Genomic DNA, 18433 nt, shown 5'->3' with positions numbered 1-18433 from the left:
AATGGCCTACTCCTGCACCTATTGTCTATTGTCTATTTGTTGCTTCCTGCTTTAACTGCACCACGTCTCTATTGCCCTGTATGTCATCCCACTGGCTGTGATTATGCCTCATCTCCTGCCTGTCCTTTCTATCATTTCTGTTGCACACTATCTCTGATTTATTTCAGTTTTCCCCTTCCTCAGCCCTATCACTCCATTTCCCATTCCCCCTGTCAAATTAGTTCAAACCTTCCCTAACAGCTCCATTAAACCTGCCTGTTTGGATATTGGACCCGTTTGGGTTCAGGTGTAACCCGTCCTTTTTGTACAGGTCATACCTTCACTGAATGTCTCGAAGCAGGAGTTGGAATTGCTATCAAAAACCACCTTGTCCGAAAACTTATCAGTCTGCCAAAAGGATTCAACAACTGTCTAATGACCATGCAGCTACCCCTTAGTAACAAACGCAACATCACGCTGATCAGTGCCTTCGGCCCAACAATGAGCAACCCAGAGACAAGTTCTATGACAAGTTCTATAGAGAGCTTGATTCCCTGATTGTAGTTGTACCATGGTCAGACAAGCCCCTTGTCCTTGGGTATTTCGACGCTTGAGTGGGAAGAGACCACAATACCTGGGATGGAGTCTGGGGGCTATGGGGTAGACAATTACAACAGCAACTACCTACTTCTTCTGAAAACCTGTGTAATGCAGTACCTGTTCATCACCTACACATGAAATTGTCTGGAGCAGTTGCCAAGGGCATTAATCAGTTAACATGTCACTGCAACTGGAAAGGCAAGGGCCCCATCAGTGGAGCAGTAAAGGGACATTTACGGAACTGACAAATCTCAGTCCACCCCATGTGCTGAATGGCACTAATGGGATATGTGGGTACCCTGCTCCTGGCAGCCGAGCAAGTCCCGAGTCTGAGGGGAAGTGGAGTGAACGTTACCCTGGAAGTGATGCCGACATATTGTCCCACATACGATATCTAATGTCACTTCCTCAACACTGGTCTGGTAGCACCAGAAGTCCATAACTGAGGCCAAAAGATTCTGGTTGATTATTTTTCTGGGATATGGGACTGCGAGATTGTCCCGTGAACTGATTGGCATTGGCTTAGGACAAAATAGTCAATGAGTGCACATATGCCTTTCATCAAACGCAATAAGCATTAACCAAGTTGTTGGCAGAACTGATGGCTTTTTGTACAGTGGCATTACAGAACAGAATGGCTTTGGATTTTATTCTATCAGGAAAAAAGGGCACTTGTGTTGCTGTACCTATATACTTGAAAAATTGGAAGATATAACTCACTTGGCAAATCACATCTGAAAAGCCAGCAAAGAGTTTAAGAAAGTAGGGGAGCATTCTCACAACCATTACACTCTGGGAGATGGATGGTGGCCATTTGGGGTGCTGGAGGATGGTAGGTAGCTATATTGTATCATGGTGTAACTATTGGTATTATAAGAATATCTGCTTTTCCTTTATGATTTTTGTGTGAAGTAACTGGACAAAGGACAGGATATGAAGGAGACAAAAGGGTACTTGTTGAAGTGCACAGATGAAAGGAAATTAAGGGTAGAACTTTGAAATTGTATCATTGCTTTATATACTGTACATATATGCATCATTCAATTACTGCATTTGGTGAAATGTAGTGTCATGAAATGAGAAAAAAGAGGGAATGTGGAAATGTAGTTTATTTGGAGAACAAAATGGTGTTTTTGCCCGTAACAAAGTGGAACCTGTATTGTACCAGAGTGCTTTGCTAATAGAGTTTGTTCAACATTATGCCACTGGAAGAGGAGTCCTTGACAAGCTGACGACCAGCAGATGCATTACTGGAAGAATGCCAAATACACTGATTAAGCAAGCAAACAGAATGCAGCCTGTCCTTGAACTTGTGTTCAAGGACACAAGAGAGAATTTGTAGTCTAAGGGATGGCTTTTTAGAGCAGCTTGTTGTTGAGCTTAGGAGGGATGATGGCATCTAACAACGACTCCTTTGCTTGCATCTTTGGAAACAGCTCTATTTCTACTTTTAACATCCTTATTTTTCCCTTTCAGGGTTCTTTTGAAGACCCTGACCTGGAGTTAGATGCAGGCCACAGTTCTTTGTGGGAATGGGACCCGTTCTCAGGGTTCCACGACTGGCCACTATTCGACAGGCCAAGGGTTTGTCCTGAGAACCTCGATCATGTTCAGAAGCCTCAGATCTTGGGGCTCTGGAGACAGGTGGATCAAGGGTCGGTGTCACAGCAGGAGACTCGTGTGTCGTTGGGGAGCCCGGAAAATCTTTTGCTGTGGGTCTGAAGACCCGAGGTCTTTACAATCTTTGGACACAGAGCTCAAAAAAAGCAACAAAATGGACTTCTAAGATCGTAAACCAGTGGATTGTAGTTATGTCTCCCGCTCGCTGTGAAAATGAGGGACACCTTCCTCTCCCTTGCCAGGACCTGTGGTTTGTCAAAATTCGGATGAAAAGCAGAGCTTTTGGGGTAACGTTGATCTGTGTCTTTGCTATTGCTTAGCACATGCTTGGGCTTGGTGACAGTACCAATGCGCATTTTTTTTGCTGGTGGGAGGAGGGGGATCATTGCTCGCTGCTGCTTATGTGTGGGGGGGGAGCTGGGAGGGACTTTGGGGTTCTCACGTTTAACTGTCATTCATTCTTTGGGGCACTCCTCTGTTTTTGTGGATGTTTGCAAAGAAAAAGCATTTCAGGATGTATATTGAATACATTTCTGACGATAAATTTGACCTTTGAACCTTTGAAACTTTGAAAGGGACATTTGGAGGAAGGACAGCAGAACAGCAATGGCTGGATTTTCCACGAAAATTGATGGAAGTACAAGACAGGTATGTTCCAAATAAGAAGAAATTTTCAAAGGGAAGGACACTACCGTGGCTGACAAGTGAAGTCAGAGCCAAAGTAAAAGCAAAAGAGGGCATACAAGGAAGCCAAAGCTAGTGGGAAGATAGAAGATTGGGAAGCTTTTAAAAACTTGCAGAAGGAAACTAAGGTCATTAGGAAGGAAAAGATGAATTATGAAAAGAAGCTGGTGACTAATATCAAAGAGATACTAAAAGCTTTTAACGGGTAAAAGAGAGTTGAGGGTAGATATAGGATCAATAGAAAATGATGCTGGAGATATTGTATTGAGAGATGCAGAGATGGCAGAGGAACTGAATGTGTATTTTGCATCAGTCTTCACAGTGGAAGACGTCTACAGTATACCGAACATTCAAGAGTGTCAGGGAAGTGAAGTTTGTGCAGTGAAAATTACGACTGAGAATGTGCTCAGGAAGCTTAATGGTCTGAGGGTGGATAAATCTCCTGGACCTAATGGAATGCACTCTGAGGTTCTGAAGGAAGTAGCTGGAGAGATTGCAGAGGCACTAATGATGATCTTTCAAGAATCAAGATTCTGGCATTGTAACGGATGACTGGAAAATTGCAAATGTTACTCCATTTAAGAAGGGTGGGAGACAGCAGAAAGGAAACTATAGACCTGTTAGCCTGACATCAGTGGCGGGGAAGTTGTTGAAATCGATTGATAGGGATGAGATTATGGAGTACCTGAAGGCACATGACAAGATAGGCCAAAGTCAGCATGGTTTCCTGAAAGGAAAATCCCGCCTGACAAACCTACTGCAATTCTTTGAGGAAATTACACGCAAGGTAGACAAAGGAGATGCAGTGGACGTGGTGTACTCAGATTTACAGAAGGCCCTTGACAAAGTGCTAAGCATGAAGCTGCTTAGCAAGATAACAGCCCATGGAATTACAGGGAAGTTACTAGCATGAGGGGTGAAAACAGAGAGTGGAAATAAAGGGATCCTATTATGGCTGGCTGCCAGTTACCAGTGAAGTTCCATAGAGGTCGGTGTTGGGACTGCTACTTTTTACGAAGTATGTCAATGATTTGGACTATGGTATTAATGGATTTGTGGCTAAGTAGGCCGATGATATAAAGATAGGTGGAGTGGGTAGTGTTGAGGAAACAGAAAGCCTGCAGACTTAGATAGCTTAGGGGAATGGGCAAAGAAGTGGCAAATGAAATACAATGTTGGAAAGTGTATGGTCCTGCGCGTTGGTGGAAGGAATAAATGGCAGACTATTATTTAGATGGGGAGAGAATTCAAAATGCAGAGATGCAAAGGGACTTGGGAGTCCTTGTACAGGATACCCTAAAGGTTAACTTCTAGGCTGAGTCGGTGGTGAAGAAGGTGACTGCACTGTTGTCATTCATTTCTAGAGGTATAGAATATAAGGGCAGGGATGTGATTTTGAGGCTCTGTAAGGCATTCGTGAGACCACACTTGGAATATTGTGTGCAGTTTTGGGCTCCTTATTTTAGAAAGGATATACTGACATTGGAGAGTGTTCAGAGAAGATTCACAAGAATGATTCCAGGAATGAAAAGGTTACCATATGAGGAACATCTGGCAGCTCTTGGGCTGTATTCCCTGGAGTTCAGGAGAATGAGGGGGGATCTTACAGAAACATTCTGAGTGTTAAAAGGCCTGAACAGATTAGATATGGCAAAGTTATTTCCCATGGCAGGGGATTCTAGAACAAGAGGGGATGACTTCGGGATTGAAGGACGTCCATTTAGAATTGAGATGCGGAGAAATTAACTTAGTCAGAGGGTAGTAAATCTGTGGAATTTGTTGTCACGAGCAGCTGTGGAGGCCAAGTCATTGGGTGTATTTAAGGCAGAGATAGATAGGTTCTTGATTAGCCAGGGCATCAAAGGGTATGGGGTGAAGGCAGGGGAGTGGAGATGACTGGAAGTATTGGATCAGCACATAATTGAACGGCGGAGCAGACTCGATGGTCCGAATGGCCTACTTCTGCTCCTATATCTTATGGTCTTATGGTATATAAAGGAGTGACTATGCTGTCTGTTTTCTCAAAATTATCATTGTCTCTTGTGTGGTGCTAGTCTTCCCTTGCTGCAAGTAAAATTAGTGCATTTATGATTGGTCCACTCTGAGTTAATTGTTGTCTGTTACCGGACATAGCGAAAAACTGCTCAACACCACCTCCTCCCCAGACATATACTCTTACCTACCTCCCCACTGCTTTGCGCTCCCACCAATATACCATAGGACACAGCAGCATAATTAGGCCATTTAGTCCAATGAATTGGCTTCGTCACTCAATCATGGCTTTCACGATTTTCCGTCTCAACCCCATTCCTCTGCCTTCTACCTGTAACCTATAACATACTTATTAATCAATAACCTATCAACCTCTGCTTTGACTATATCCAAAGTCTTGCCCTCAGCTGTCTATGGCAATGAATTTCACAGGTTCACCACCATCTGACTAAAGAAATACCCAGTCATATCTGTTCTAAATTGATGTTCCTCTATTCTAAGGCCGTGCCCTTCTGGTCCTAGACTCCCCCACTATTGGAAACATAGACTCCATATCCACTCTTCCAAGGTTTTTTTTAAATATTCGATAGGTTTCAATGACATCCCTCATAATTTTTCTAAACTCAGTGAGTACAGGCTTAGAGCCATCCAATCCACAAATGTCAGCATTTCCTTTCTTAGAAAAGGGGCCCAAAGCTCACAATTTTCCAAATGCATTCTGACCAATGCCTTATAAAGCGTCGGCATTACATCATTTCAAATTCTAGTCCTCTGAAAATGAATGCAAACATTGCATTTGCTTTCCTCACTACCGACTCAACTTGCAAGGTAACCCTTGGGAATCTTTTACCAGGATTTCCACATTCCTTTGCACCTCTGATTTTTGAATTTTCTCCTACTTTAGAAAATAGTCTATGCCTTTTGTAGGAGCCATATATCTACTTTCTATCTGTATTGTAGTTCGTGTTGCATATTTATTATGGCAGTTAGCAACATAGTAGAAGTGAAGAGTTTAGTTACATATTCAATATTCATATTACAGCCAGTAATGGTATCTTTTTTGTTGACCACTTAATAACACCGAAGAAAACTTAAGGATGCTTAATATCACTTGAGTAGACTTAAATATGTTTGATTATTCTTGAATACATTTAAGAACACTTGGCTTAAGTATGGTTAATACACTACATGGCATTGAATACCAAGTAATTAATATTAATGTTGTTTAATAAATACCACTGAATGGTAGTGAGTGAGGAGATGTAAGGGCAGGTGTGGCACTTGTTCCGCTTGGAGGCTTAAGTGACAGGAGGAACATCAGTGGGGAGTGATGGAGCGGACAAGGAGTTGCATAGGGAGCAATTACTGCAGAAAGCAGAAAGTGAGGAAGGGAGGGAAAGATGTGCTTAATTGTGGGATCCTGTTGGGGATGGTAGAAGTTACGGAGAATTATGTGTTGGACAAGGAGGCTTGTGCCATGGTGAGGATGGAACCCTACCCCTGGTGTGACTGCAGTAGGATGGGGTGAGGGCAGATGAGCGCAGATGGATGAGATTCAAGGGGTATAAGTAAGAGGAGGTGTCTGAGAGTTGCCAACTGGACTCAGGAAGATAGAGATCAGCCAGCCAGATATTACAGCACCCCTCTTATCTGTGGGTTTGATAGTGAGGTTAGGATTAGTGCAGAGAGAGCAGACAGCAGCATGTTCAGAAGGCGTGAGTTTTGAATTGGAGAGAGGAGTGTTAAAGTCGAGATGGTTGAAGCAGCACCAATGCAGTTATCACTGTAGTGCACGCAGAGTTGGGAAGCAATGTTGGTGTAGGCTTGTGTATTGCCCTGGGAAAGGTTTCAATGCTAATGTAATGGTTTTTCTGTAGCAGTGTTTGGGTTATTACTAGAGATATTGGGGGCTTTGGAATCTGTGCTGTCCAATGAAGGGAGTATTTTTTTTCTTCTTGTGTGCCTGAGAGCGAGGTGAGCTGAGCCTTTTGTTTGGCGAGAGATGAAGAGAAAAGACATGAAAAAGAGCAGGTTGTAGACTGCAGAACAGAGTGGGGCCGGGAGTCGAGGAAGCCCGGGGAAATCGATGGAGGACTATCGGAAGGGAAACCTTGAGCTCCAATGTGCACATTGGACTGTTTCATTAAAATGGGCCCTTTTCATTTTGTTTTTCTTTACTAACTGTATATGACTAAAGAGTCATATTAAGAATTATAAAGCTAAATCATTTTATTACTGTCTGTTATTTTGTGGTACTGATTTGTAACAGGGGAACAGATTGCACAGCACCCACACAAACAAGAGGTTCTGCACCTCGGATTTCAGAAGTTTGGCAGGGCCAGAGGCGGTTATCCCTAGACTAACACCGCCGGCCAAACCTGAGGGTCACACTTGAAACATGGACCAGAGTGGGGTGTCCAAGAAGAGGAAGAGGGTTAAAGACAGGAGAAGGGGTCATCGGTGTGGGCTGGAGAGTACTGCCAAAGAAGTAGGCACAGAGAGAGAGACAACGGAAGAGCAGATAGCTGATATTTTATCCCCCCAGGGTCAAAAAGTCTAAGAGCAGACAGCATGCATTTAGAGAGATAAGGAGAAATTTCTTTAGTCAGAGGGTGATGAATCTGTGCAATTCATTGCCACAGATAGCTCAGAAGCCAAGTGATTGGGTATATTTAAAACGGAGGTTGATATGTGCTTGATTAGTAAGAGTGTCAAAGTTTATGGGGAGTAGGCAGAAGAATAGGTTGACAGGGAAAATAAAAGACACTGGGACTGTTATGCAGAGAGGAAACTTTAGAGACAGATCAAGTGCAGGCAAATGGGACAGATTCAGGACGGAGTTCTTGGCTGGCATGGAGCAGAGGGGCTGAACACTGGTTTGTTTTCCACTCTCAGACCTTTATTGAGACCATTTCTCATCAGAACATATTTTACAAACAATACATTTCAAATTTGAAGTTCAAAGTAAATTTATTATCAAAGGATTTTAAGCATATACTATCCAATAATTCATTTTCTTGCAGGCATGGCAACTCAACACTCACCCCCAGTCTTGGGAATCGAATGGAGTCAATTCCAGACGGGAAGGGGGAGAGAGTGGGGGATGCTTGTGTGGGAGCCCTCCCAAAGGGGGAGGGGGTGGGGGGAGATCTGGGACCTCATGAGGCAGCCCTCTTTGCTTTCCCCTGGCCTCCTCTCCCATATCTCCTCCTCCCTCTTACTTCCTGTTACCCCTCCCTCATGCTTCCTCCTTACTCCCCCTCCTGCTCTCACCCCTCCCCAACTGTTTGGGTGTTTGTGGGTGTGTGTGAAGGGGGAGGGGAGGAGGAGTGTGTACTGGTGGGGATGGGGAGTGGAGGAGGGTGTTAGAAATGGAGAAAGGAAGAAGGGCATGGTGAGGTGAAGACGAGCAGGGAGGGGACACAAGGGGGTTAGAATTGGACAGAGGAAGGGACAGCGGGGAAGTGAACAATGAGTAATGGGGAAGGGTGTCCAGTTGGTACAAGATTTGCAGTGCTCATTAGGGTTGTGGTATGCGTAGGGGGTTTGGTGCACACGGGGGAGTGCAGTGTGCATGAGGATTGAAGTGCGTGTAGGGGGATGCAGTGCACGTGGCAGTTGTGGTTCACTCGGCGGTTACAGTGTGCACAGGGGTTGTGGAGTGTGTGTGGGATTGGGGTGTGCATTGGCATAGTGTGCATATGGATTCAGGTGTGTGCATGGGTTGCCTTTCATGTGGGGCTTGCAGTGCATCACATCTGGTGTGTACACAGAGGCTGCAGTCCATGTGGAGGGAGTGAGCAAGGATTGCGGTGTACGTAGGAGATGTGATGTGGGTAGAGTGGCTGTACTGTGTGCTAGGGGTTGTGGTGTATGTGGGGGATTGCTGTAGTTTGTGGTGTGTGCGAGTGTTCCAATGTGCGTGGAGGTTGCTGTATCGTGGTGGTGTGCAGTGAGCAGAGCGGGAGTTGCGGTACACACGGGGAGCTTGTTGTGCAGGTGGGGGTTTGTGGTGTGCGCTGTGTGTGCAGGGGTCATTGTGCATGGAAGAGATGCAATATGCGCAGGGGTTGCAGTGCGTGGGGGAGCTGTTGTGCACTTGGTGGTTGTGGGGAGAGGAGGAGAAGGGGACTGGGGGAGGGAGAGAAGAGTGAGGGTAAGGGGAGGGGAATAGGGATGGAGAGGGATAGGGGAGGAGGAGTGGATGGGCATAGAAAGGCAGAGGAAGGGTGAGAGGGCAGGGAAGGGCGATGGGGAAGGGGTGCGGTGGGGGTGGGTAATGGGAGATGGAGTGAGGAGTAAGAGGGAGGAGAATGGAGGGAAGGCTCCCTCACAAGGTCCTGGAGGGGGGGAGGAAGTGAGGAGGAATGGGAAGGAGGGCTCCCTCACAAGGTCCCAGAGGGGTAAGTGAATGGGGTGGTGGTGGCGGATGGGGGAAGGGTGTAAGAGGAGGGTTGGGGATGGAGCGGGGAAAGGGAGAGGGGAGGGGGTGTGTGTTTGGGGAAGAATGTGTGGGGGAAGATAGGGTTAGGGGTGGGAGAGGAGGAGGGAGATATTCACTCACTGGAGGACCCAGGCAGTGACAGCACAAACTGCCAAGACAGAGGGCAGAGTGAATGCGAGGGAAGGGAGGAGAGGACGGAGGGCAGGATTGGAGTAGGGGCCGAAGAGATGGCGTCACTGGTTATGCCAGTGGGGGGTGCTCCAGGTTTGGTCGGCCGCTGATCATTTAAGAAGACAATCAGCATGGTCTGAACTGAGTTGTTGAACCAGCTAATTGGCTGAGTCAAGGCTGTCCCACTGGATGAGCCAACAGTGGTGTCGTGCTTGACTCACTAAGGGACCCAACTGGTGCTGTTGTACTTATGTCATTGGAAGAGCCAGTCAGTACCCCCTTAGTTGAATTGTTCAGTGAACTAATCGGTGTTGTCACTGGAGAATCCAATTACAATAACCACAGTAAAATTATTTGACAAGCCAATTATAGCTGATGTTCTGGTGTCAATCAATTGGCCAATTGGGTCTGTTGCATTGGTATTGTGATCAACTCATCGGTGTCACGGTACGAAGCTATTTACTGAAATCCAATGATGTGTCAGCCAATGAGGTCACCCAGTGGGGATCAGCAGGGATATTGGATAGAAGCCAATCAGTGAATGTGATGGAGGTTAGTTCATGGATGATAGCAGTCCACTGCAGCCAATAACTGATGCTGTTAATGGAGAACCACCCATGCGTGACAGGCAAGTGTCGCTGGGTCACGCAATTAGCCAACCGACAGCAAGGTGGCCCAGGAACCAATGGTGGAGCCTATCACAGGGTTGAAACTGGTCAGGCTGCATAATAACATCAGAGCTCTGGAGCAAAATCACCGTCGCTGTGGGGACAACCCAGAGTCAATCGCAGGAGCCATTACTGCAGAACCGTTGGAAATGACGGAGTTTTGGGACCAATCACAGCCAAGGAGTTGATCAACTAAGTCGGCGATGTCATCATCTTGGAGCCAATCACAAAGACCGGTCTGCAAGGATTGGTTGATGATATCGATGTCCAGAAGCCAATCAGGCAAATTGATTTGGATGAACCTGTTAATGACAACAATGTTGTTGAGCGAATTGCGTCAGGCAGTTTGGATAAACTGGAGGGAGCAGAGTAATGGACGGAGAGGAAGCAGAGGGAAGGGGAAGGGGGTTGGATGGATTTCCATCTGAGTCAGACCCATTTGTCTGCATTTGGCCCATATCCCTCTAAGCCTTTCCTATCCATGCACCTGTCTGAGTGTCTTTTAAATGTTGTTAATATGCATACTTGCACACCCCACTTCCACTGGCAGCTTGCTCCATATATGGACTGCGCTTTGGGTTATAATTTTCCCCTCGGGTCTCTATTAACTCGCTCCCTTCTCACTTTAAACACTTGCCCTCTGATTCTTGCTTCCCCAACCATGGGCTGCACATTCACGCTATGCCCCTCGTGGTTTCATACACCCGTGTAAGATCACCCCTCAATCTCCTGCACACAAAGGAATGAAGTCTCAACCTCTTGCCATAACTCAGTCCTTCGAGTGCCAACAACATTGTCATAAATCTCCTCTGTACTCTTTCCAACGGAACGGTATCTTTCCACCTCCATTGCAAATATACTCAATGAACTAGCCTCCACAGCTGTCCATGACAATGAATTCAACAAACTCACCACTCTCTGGCTAAAGAAATTCCTCCTCAACTCTGTTCTAAATGGATGCCCTCTATTCTGAGGCCATGTCCTCTGCTTCTAGACTCTCAAACTACACAAAAATTGCTCTTCATGTCCACTCTAGGCCTTTCAACATTTGATATGTTTCAGTGAAATCCCCCCTCATTCTTCTAAGCTTCAGCGAGTACAGTCTCAGAGCCAAACATTCCTCATACATTAACCTTCTTATTCCTGGAATCATTCTTGTGAGCCTTCTCTGGAACCTCTCAAATGCTAGCACATCCTTTTTTAGATGAGTAAAATTAATCATCATGTATGAGCACCTCTGCATTTTTTGAAGATCCTGAGTGACGATTTCACTAGATCAGTGTGGACATAGTTGGTTCTCTCCCCCCTTGCCACGCTTTCATGTATCTCCTTACCGTGCACTCTCCATATTATGAGTATTAGACCATAAGATTGGATAGTGGTTGCAGATGTAGTAGAAACAGTCTCACGCAGGTCCGGAGCAGAGCTTGAAAAACCCAGTCTCCATAAAAGAGAGGTATCGTCTAGCAGAACAGTCACCGTTGGAGTGGTCTGAGTCCGAGTGGTAAGGCTTTGTCTCAACAGGCTTCGGCGAGATCTGGCAGAGGTGAGGTAAATAGGTAAGTCTATTTCTTTTTTTTTTCTTAATTAATTCTTGAAAGGTTAGGGGGTATGTCCGCAGGGCCAGGGTTCTGTTCTGGGTGTTAGATGTGGGATTTTGAGGAGACTTCCAGCCTCCCTGATGGTCACATCTGCACCAGGTTCATCGAGATGTAGCTCCTTAGAGACTGTGTTAGGGAACTGGAGCTGCAGCTTGATGACCTTCGGCTTATTAGGGAAGGTGAGGAGGTGATAGACAGGAGCTGCAGGGAGGTAGTCACCCCAAGGCTACAGGAGACCGATAAATGGGTGACTGTCAAGAGACAGAAGGGAAAACATCAGATAGTGGAGAGCACCCCTGTGGCCGACCCCCTCAACAATAGGTACTCCATTTTGAGTACTGTTAGGAAGGATGACCTACCTGGGGGAACAGCAGCCGTGCCTCAGGCACTGTCTGGCCCCGTGGCTCATCAGGGTAGGGAAGTGAAGAGGATGGCAGCAGTAATAGGGAACTCTATAGCTATGGAGACAGATAGGTGATTCTGTGGATGTGAAAAAGAAACACGGATGGTAGTTTACCTCCCAGGTGCCAGGGTCTGCAATGTTTCTGAACACGTCCACTATATCCTGAAAAGGGATGGTGAGCAGCCAGAAGTCGTGGTACATATTGGCACCAACGACATAGGTAGAAAGGGAGTAGGTCCTGGAAACAGAACACAGGGAGTTAGGAAGGAAGTTGAGAAGCAGGACCTCAAGGGTAGTAATCTTGGGATTGCTGCCTGTGCCATGTGACAGTGAGGATAGGAATAGAATGAGGTGGCAAATGAACGTGTGGTTGAAGAATTAGAGCAGGGGGCAGGGATTCAGAATTCTGGATGATTGGGACCTCTTCTGGGTCAGGAGTGACCTGTACAAAAGGGACATGCCCTCTTAAATCTGAGAGGGACCAACATCCTTGAGGGCAGGTTTGCTAGAGCTGTAGGGAGTGGTTTAAACTAATATTGCAGGGGGATGGGAACCAGTATGATAGAGCTGAGGATGAGTTAGCAGGTTTACAAGTAGATAATAGCTGTAATATAAATGTAAGGAATGGTGTTGAGAAGGAAATGGATCAACGAATTCCAGATTCACCACTCTCTGGCTAAAGAAATACCGCCTCATCTCAGTTCTAAATGGACTTCCCTCTATTCTGAGGCAGTGCTCTCTGGTCCTAGACTCCTCCCACATAGAAAACATCCTTTCCACATCCACTCTTCTGAGTCATCATTCGGTCCTTATATGGCATACCTTCTTATTTCTGGAATCGTTCTTCTGAATCTCTCTGAGCCATCTCCAGTATCAGCACATTCTTTGTTAGATAAGAGGCCCAAAACTGCTCTTAGTATTCCAAATGAGGCCTTACCAATGCCTTATAAAGCCTTAACATACATCTTTGATTTCAAATGAATGCTGACCTTGCATTCGCCTTTCTCACCACTGACTCAACTTACAAATTAACTTTCAGGGTTCCTGTACGAGGACTTCCAAGTCTCTTTGCACCTTGGACTTCCAAAATTTCTCTCCACTCTAGACAGCTTTTAGTTTTTTTTTTACCAATGTACATGACCATACACTTCCCCAGACTTATTCCATCTGCCACCTCTTTGTCCATTCCCCTCATACAAGTCCTTCTGTCGCCTCCCTGCTTCCACAACACTACCAGTCCCTCCAGTTATCTTCGTATCATCTGCAAACTTGGCCACAAAGCCATCAATTCCATCATCTAGATCACTGACATATAACGTAAAAAATAGACCACCACCAGTCATCAGCAGCCAACCAGAAAAGGCTCCCTTTATTACCACTCTTGATCCTGCCAATCAGCCAATGCACTATCCTTCCTAGCTTCATTCCTATATTATGAAGTACTCTTAACTTTGCAGTCCTCTGGACCCATGCCAAAATTTGACTCTTTCCTCCACAATCTTTTCAGCCACCTTTTCCAGAACCGTGGCTGTTGACCATCTGGTTCAGGTGATTGATCTAGCTTCAGATCTTCTAGTTTTCCAAGCACCTTCTCCCCAGTAACTTTACTTACTCAGCCCCAGGCAAACTCAAACTTCTGGCATACTGCTTGTGTCTTCCACAGTGAGAAATGATGCAAAATATTTATTCACTTTATCCGCCATTTCTTTGTCCCCCATTATTATCTCTACATCATCATTTCCAGCGGTCCAATTTAAACTCTTGCCTCCTTTATATAGCTGAATAAACATTTTATATCCTCTTTAATATTATTAGTTAGGTACCTTCATATTCCTTCTTTACAACATTTTTAATTGCCTTCCAGCAATTTTTAAAAGTTTACCAATCCTCTAACTTCTCACAAATTTTTGCTCAACCATGAGCTGCTCAAAAATCCCACCTTGAAGGCATTTTACAAATTCCCCCTCTTGTTATCCAGCAGCAACATTTCTCCAATCTACCTGCATATTGAAATCTCCCATGATTAATGTAACATTACCCTTTTGACATGCTTCTTCTATCTCCTGTTGTAATCTGTAGTACACATCTTTGCTACTGCTCCGAAGCCTGTATATAACTCACATTGGGCAGAAAATACAAAAGTCTGAAACTATGTCCCACCAAGCTGAAGGACAGCTCCCATCTCCTATCTAATATATGATTATTACCTCACAATCAAACTTGATATGATATTTTATCATCTTGTCTACCCATACTCCATATTTCTGCAACACACATCAAAGTTGCTGGTGAACGCAGCAGGCCAGGCAGCATCTCTAGGAAGAGGTACAGTCGACGTTTCGGGCCGAGACCCTTCGTCAGGACTAACTGAAAGAAGAGCTAGTCAGAGATTTGAAAGTGGGAGGGGGAGGGGGAGATCCAAAATGATAGGAGAAGACAGGAGGGGGAGGGATGGAGCCAAGAGCTGGACAGTTGATTGGCAAAAGGGATATGAGAGGATCATGGGACAGGAGGCCTGGGAGAAAGAAAAGGGGGAGGGGGGGACCCAGAGGATGGGCAAGGGGTATCCTTCCCCCTCCCATCTTCTCCTATCATTTTGGAAATCCCTCCCTCTCCTGTCTTCTCCTATCAGTTTGGATCTCCCCCTTCCCCTCCCACTTTCAAATCTCTTACTATCTCTTCTTTCAGTTAGTCCTGACGAAGGGTCTTGGCCCAAAACGTCGACTGTACCTCTTCCTAGAGATGCTGCCTGGCCTGCTGCGTTCACCAGCAACTTTGACATGTGTTGTTTGAATTTCCAGCATCTGCAGAATTCGTGTTTGCTGTATATTTCATGTATTGTTTTACTTTGTTCTACCTCAGTCCACCATGGAATAATTTGATCTGTATGAACAGAATGCAAGATAAGGTTTTCACTGAATCTCAGTACATGTGACAATAGTAAACCAACTTACCAACAACTTTATACATCCCTGCAAATCACCCCTTGTTCTCCTACAACCCAGATAAGCCACAACCTGTGCAAACTCCTTCCAGAACTCAATCCCAGCAAAATCCCTGTAAATCTCCTTTGTCCCCTTTCCAGTGTATGGACATCATCTGGTTTTACATTCACTTAGGGCTCACTGATCCACTCCCACCTACCCTCAACCAACTCCCTCCCACCCCACCCTCCTAATTATGGCACTGCCTCTGCAACCACAATGTCCTCAGAAATGTTGACATTATAGAATTTGTACGTTCCTTTTAGAATAAAACACAATGCTAACACATTTTGGAAACCTTGGTTTTTAAGGGATATTGAGGCCTTGGATAAGAAGGAGGATATCCGGTATAGACAGTTGAGTCAAATTAGGTGTTTAAGGAGTATAAAAAAATGCAAGAGAACAATTAAGAGAGAAATCAAGAGAGCTAAAAGAGGACTCCCAAAGGGCTTCTAAAGCTATATTAAAGGACAAAAGCAAAACAAGGGATAGAATTGCTGGCTTTGAATATCAGTATGGGGTTTTATGTATGGAAATGAGACGGAGGAAACCTTAAATTAATTTTTGGCATTTGTATTTACTTGGGAGCCAGACACTAGTTCTGTACAACTGAGGGAAAAGAGCAGTGAGGTGATGGACCTAATCCCAGTTACAGACAAGGAAATGCTTTCCATCTTGAGGCAAATTAAGGTGGATAAATCCACAGTGCTGACAAGCCTCTCTTCAGACATTTCAGGAAGCTAGTGCAGAAACTGCAGGGGCCTTGGCAGAGATATTTATAACATCCTTAGCAACAGGACTGCAGGATAGCAAATGTTGTTTCATTGTTTAATAATACTTCAATGAATAAACCAGGTAATTACAGGATGGAGAGCCTGACATCATTCATGGGTAATAATTTGAAGGTATTCTAAGAAACAGGACATATAAGTAGATATGTACCATTGTCAACATAAGCTTGGGCGAGAGAGGTCATTTCTAACCAATCTTATTGAGTTCGTTTGAGGAGGTTACGAGAAAAGCCGATGAAGGAAAAGTGGTGGACATTGTCTATACAGACGTTAACAAGGGTTTTGACAAAGTCCTTTATGGGAGGCTGGTCAATTGGCTTTCAGAATGAAGTACTAAATTGGATTCAGTAGAATGTGGTCTCACTGACTGGAGGCCTGTTACTGGATGTAGGCTCAGCGATTGGTGCTTGGTCTGTTGTTGCTTATGATCTATATTAATGATTTAGATGATAATACAGTGAACTGATATAGCAAATTTGCAGATGACACCAAGAATGGTGACATTGTGGATAGTGAGAAAAGCTATCAAAGTCTGCAGCAGGATGTTTTTCAGCTGGAAAAATTAGGCTGAAAAATGGAGGATGGAATTTAATGCAAATGTGAGGTGTTGCACTTTGGGAAGACGGACCAGGGTAGGACGTACACAGCAAATTGTAGGTGTGCAGTAGAACAGAGGGATCTGGGAATACACAGCTATAATTTCTTGAAAGTGGTGTCACAGGTAGAATGGGTCATAAAGAGTTTTTGGCACATTCACCTTCATACATCAGAACACTGAGTACAGAAGTTGGGATATTGTAGCAGTTGTAAATGACATTGGTTAACTTGGAGTAACACACAAAATGCCAGAAGACCTCAGCAAGCCAAGTAGCATCCATGGAAAAGAGTAAACAGACCGAGTACTGATGAAGGGTCTGGGCCCTGAAACATCGATTGTTCACTTTTTTCCATAGATGCTGCCTACTCCAGCATTTTGTGTCTGTTGCTTGGATTTCCAGCATGTGCAGATTTCCTCTTTTGTTTGTGGTTAATTTGGAGTATAGTGTGCATTTCTGGTCACCCAACTACAGCAAAGATATCAATAAGCTTCAGAGTGCAGAAAAAAATTAAAGGGGTTGGGGAGGATCTGAATTATAAGGAAATGTTGAATAGTTTAGGATTTCATTCCATAGACAGTGGGAGAATGACCGGTCGACAGGGACTGGATGGGCTGAAGGGCCTGAGTGTGTGCTGTATTCTGACTCTCACCTCATCCTGCTCCCAGTTCAGGGACCTGTACTTTTCTTTCAGATGAATCAGTGATTCGGTCGTACATTTTTCCAATCTAGTCCACCACATTCGGTGATCACATCGTGGTCTCCTCTACGCTGGAAAAATCCATTGCAGCTTGAGTGAGCGAGTAGATCCAGTTTACGGGAGAGATCCTAATCTTCTTTGTTACTGTCACTGGAGCAGTCATTAATCTGCTGAAGCTGAACATGGTGAACGTGCCATCTCAGCGCTGGAATGTTGGGCGACACTTCCGGGCTGTTCCAGCACACTCTGAAGTGCTCTGGTTGTTCAGGCAATCGACACATTTTACTGTATGTTTCAATGTACATGTGATAAATTCATCTAAATCTAACTGACAGTGAGGAAACAGTCAGCGAGGGTCTCACAGAGCTCCCACGGCTGAGAGCAGGTAATCTCCTCCAAAGCCTCCATTCCGCGAAAGGAGTTGGCAGTGCAGCAGCAGCCCAGGCTCCTCCGGCAGATTCCAAACACAAAATAATCTGCAGATGCTGGGGTCAAAGTAACACTCACAACACTCTGGAGGAACTCTGCAGGTCGGGCAGCATCCGTGGAAACGATGAGTCGACGTTTCGGGCCGGAACCCTTCGTCAGGACTGAAGAGGGAAGGGGCAGAGGCCCAATAAAGAAGGTGGGGGAGGGTTGGAAGGGCTGAGGATGGAAGGTCTCCGGGGTTGATAAGGGCAGTGATGGTGCGGGAGACAATGGTTTGATGTTTTTTGATGGGGTCCTGTTCCAGGGGTAAGTAAGAGGAGGTGTCAGAGAGCTGCCGTTTGGCCTCAGTGAGGTAGACGTCCGTCCGCCAGTCTACTATGGCACCGCCTTTGTCAGCGGGTTTGATGGTGAGGTTGGGATTAGTGTGGAGAGAGTGGAGGGCAGTGTGTTCAGAGGGAGTGAGGTTGGAACAGGAGATAGTAGTGGTGAAGTTGAGACGGTTGTTGTCTCGGGGACGGTTAGAGATGAAGAGATTGAGTTCAGGTAGAAGGCCCGGGAGGGGAGTCCAGGAGGAGGAGGAGGGTTGAAGACAGGAGAATGGGTCATCAGTGGGGGCGGAGGGCGGGAATTTCTGCTAAAGTAGTAGGCTCGGAGACGTAGGTGACAGAAAAAGAGTTAGCGTCATGGCGGGCACGGAACTCACTGAGGTGTGGACAGAGGGGGACAAAAGTGAGGCCCTTGCTAAGGACAGAACGTTCTGTCTCAGAGAGG

At 45.5% G+C, this 18433-nt stretch overlaps 1 long non-coding RNA gene across 2 annotated transcripts in view; it reads right to left on the bottom strand.

Annotated features, from left to right (window-relative positions):
* Positions 1 to 17780, bottom strand: part of LOC134345012 (uncharacterized) — a 36642-nt gene extending 18862 nt beyond the window's left edge. The window contains exons 1-3 of one of the 2 annotated variants that reach the window (XR_010017591.1): positions 17186 to 17780; positions 11493 to 11695; positions 7788 to 10460 (exon numbers count right to left, since the gene is read on the bottom strand). This is a non-coding gene — a long non-coding RNA (uncharacterized LOC134345012). Of the gene's footprint in view, positions 1 to 7787; positions 10461 to 11492; positions 11696 to 17185 lie in introns of those variants that run through there. The other variant, XR_010017592.1, reaches the window with a different exon arrangement.
* Between the last annotated feature and the right edge of the window lie 653 nt (positions 17781 to 18433).

This window comes from Mobula hypostoma, chromosome 4, assembly GCF_963921235.1.
Source record: "Mobula hypostoma chromosome 4, sMobHyp1.1, whole genome shotgun sequence".
Taxonomy (NCBI): domain Eukaryota; kingdom Metazoa; phylum Chordata; class Chondrichthyes; order Myliobatiformes; family Myliobatidae; genus Mobula; species Mobula hypostoma.
The sequence above is the reverse complement of the archived record's forward strand: the minus strand, read 5'-3'. Positions and strand labels throughout refer to the sequence as shown.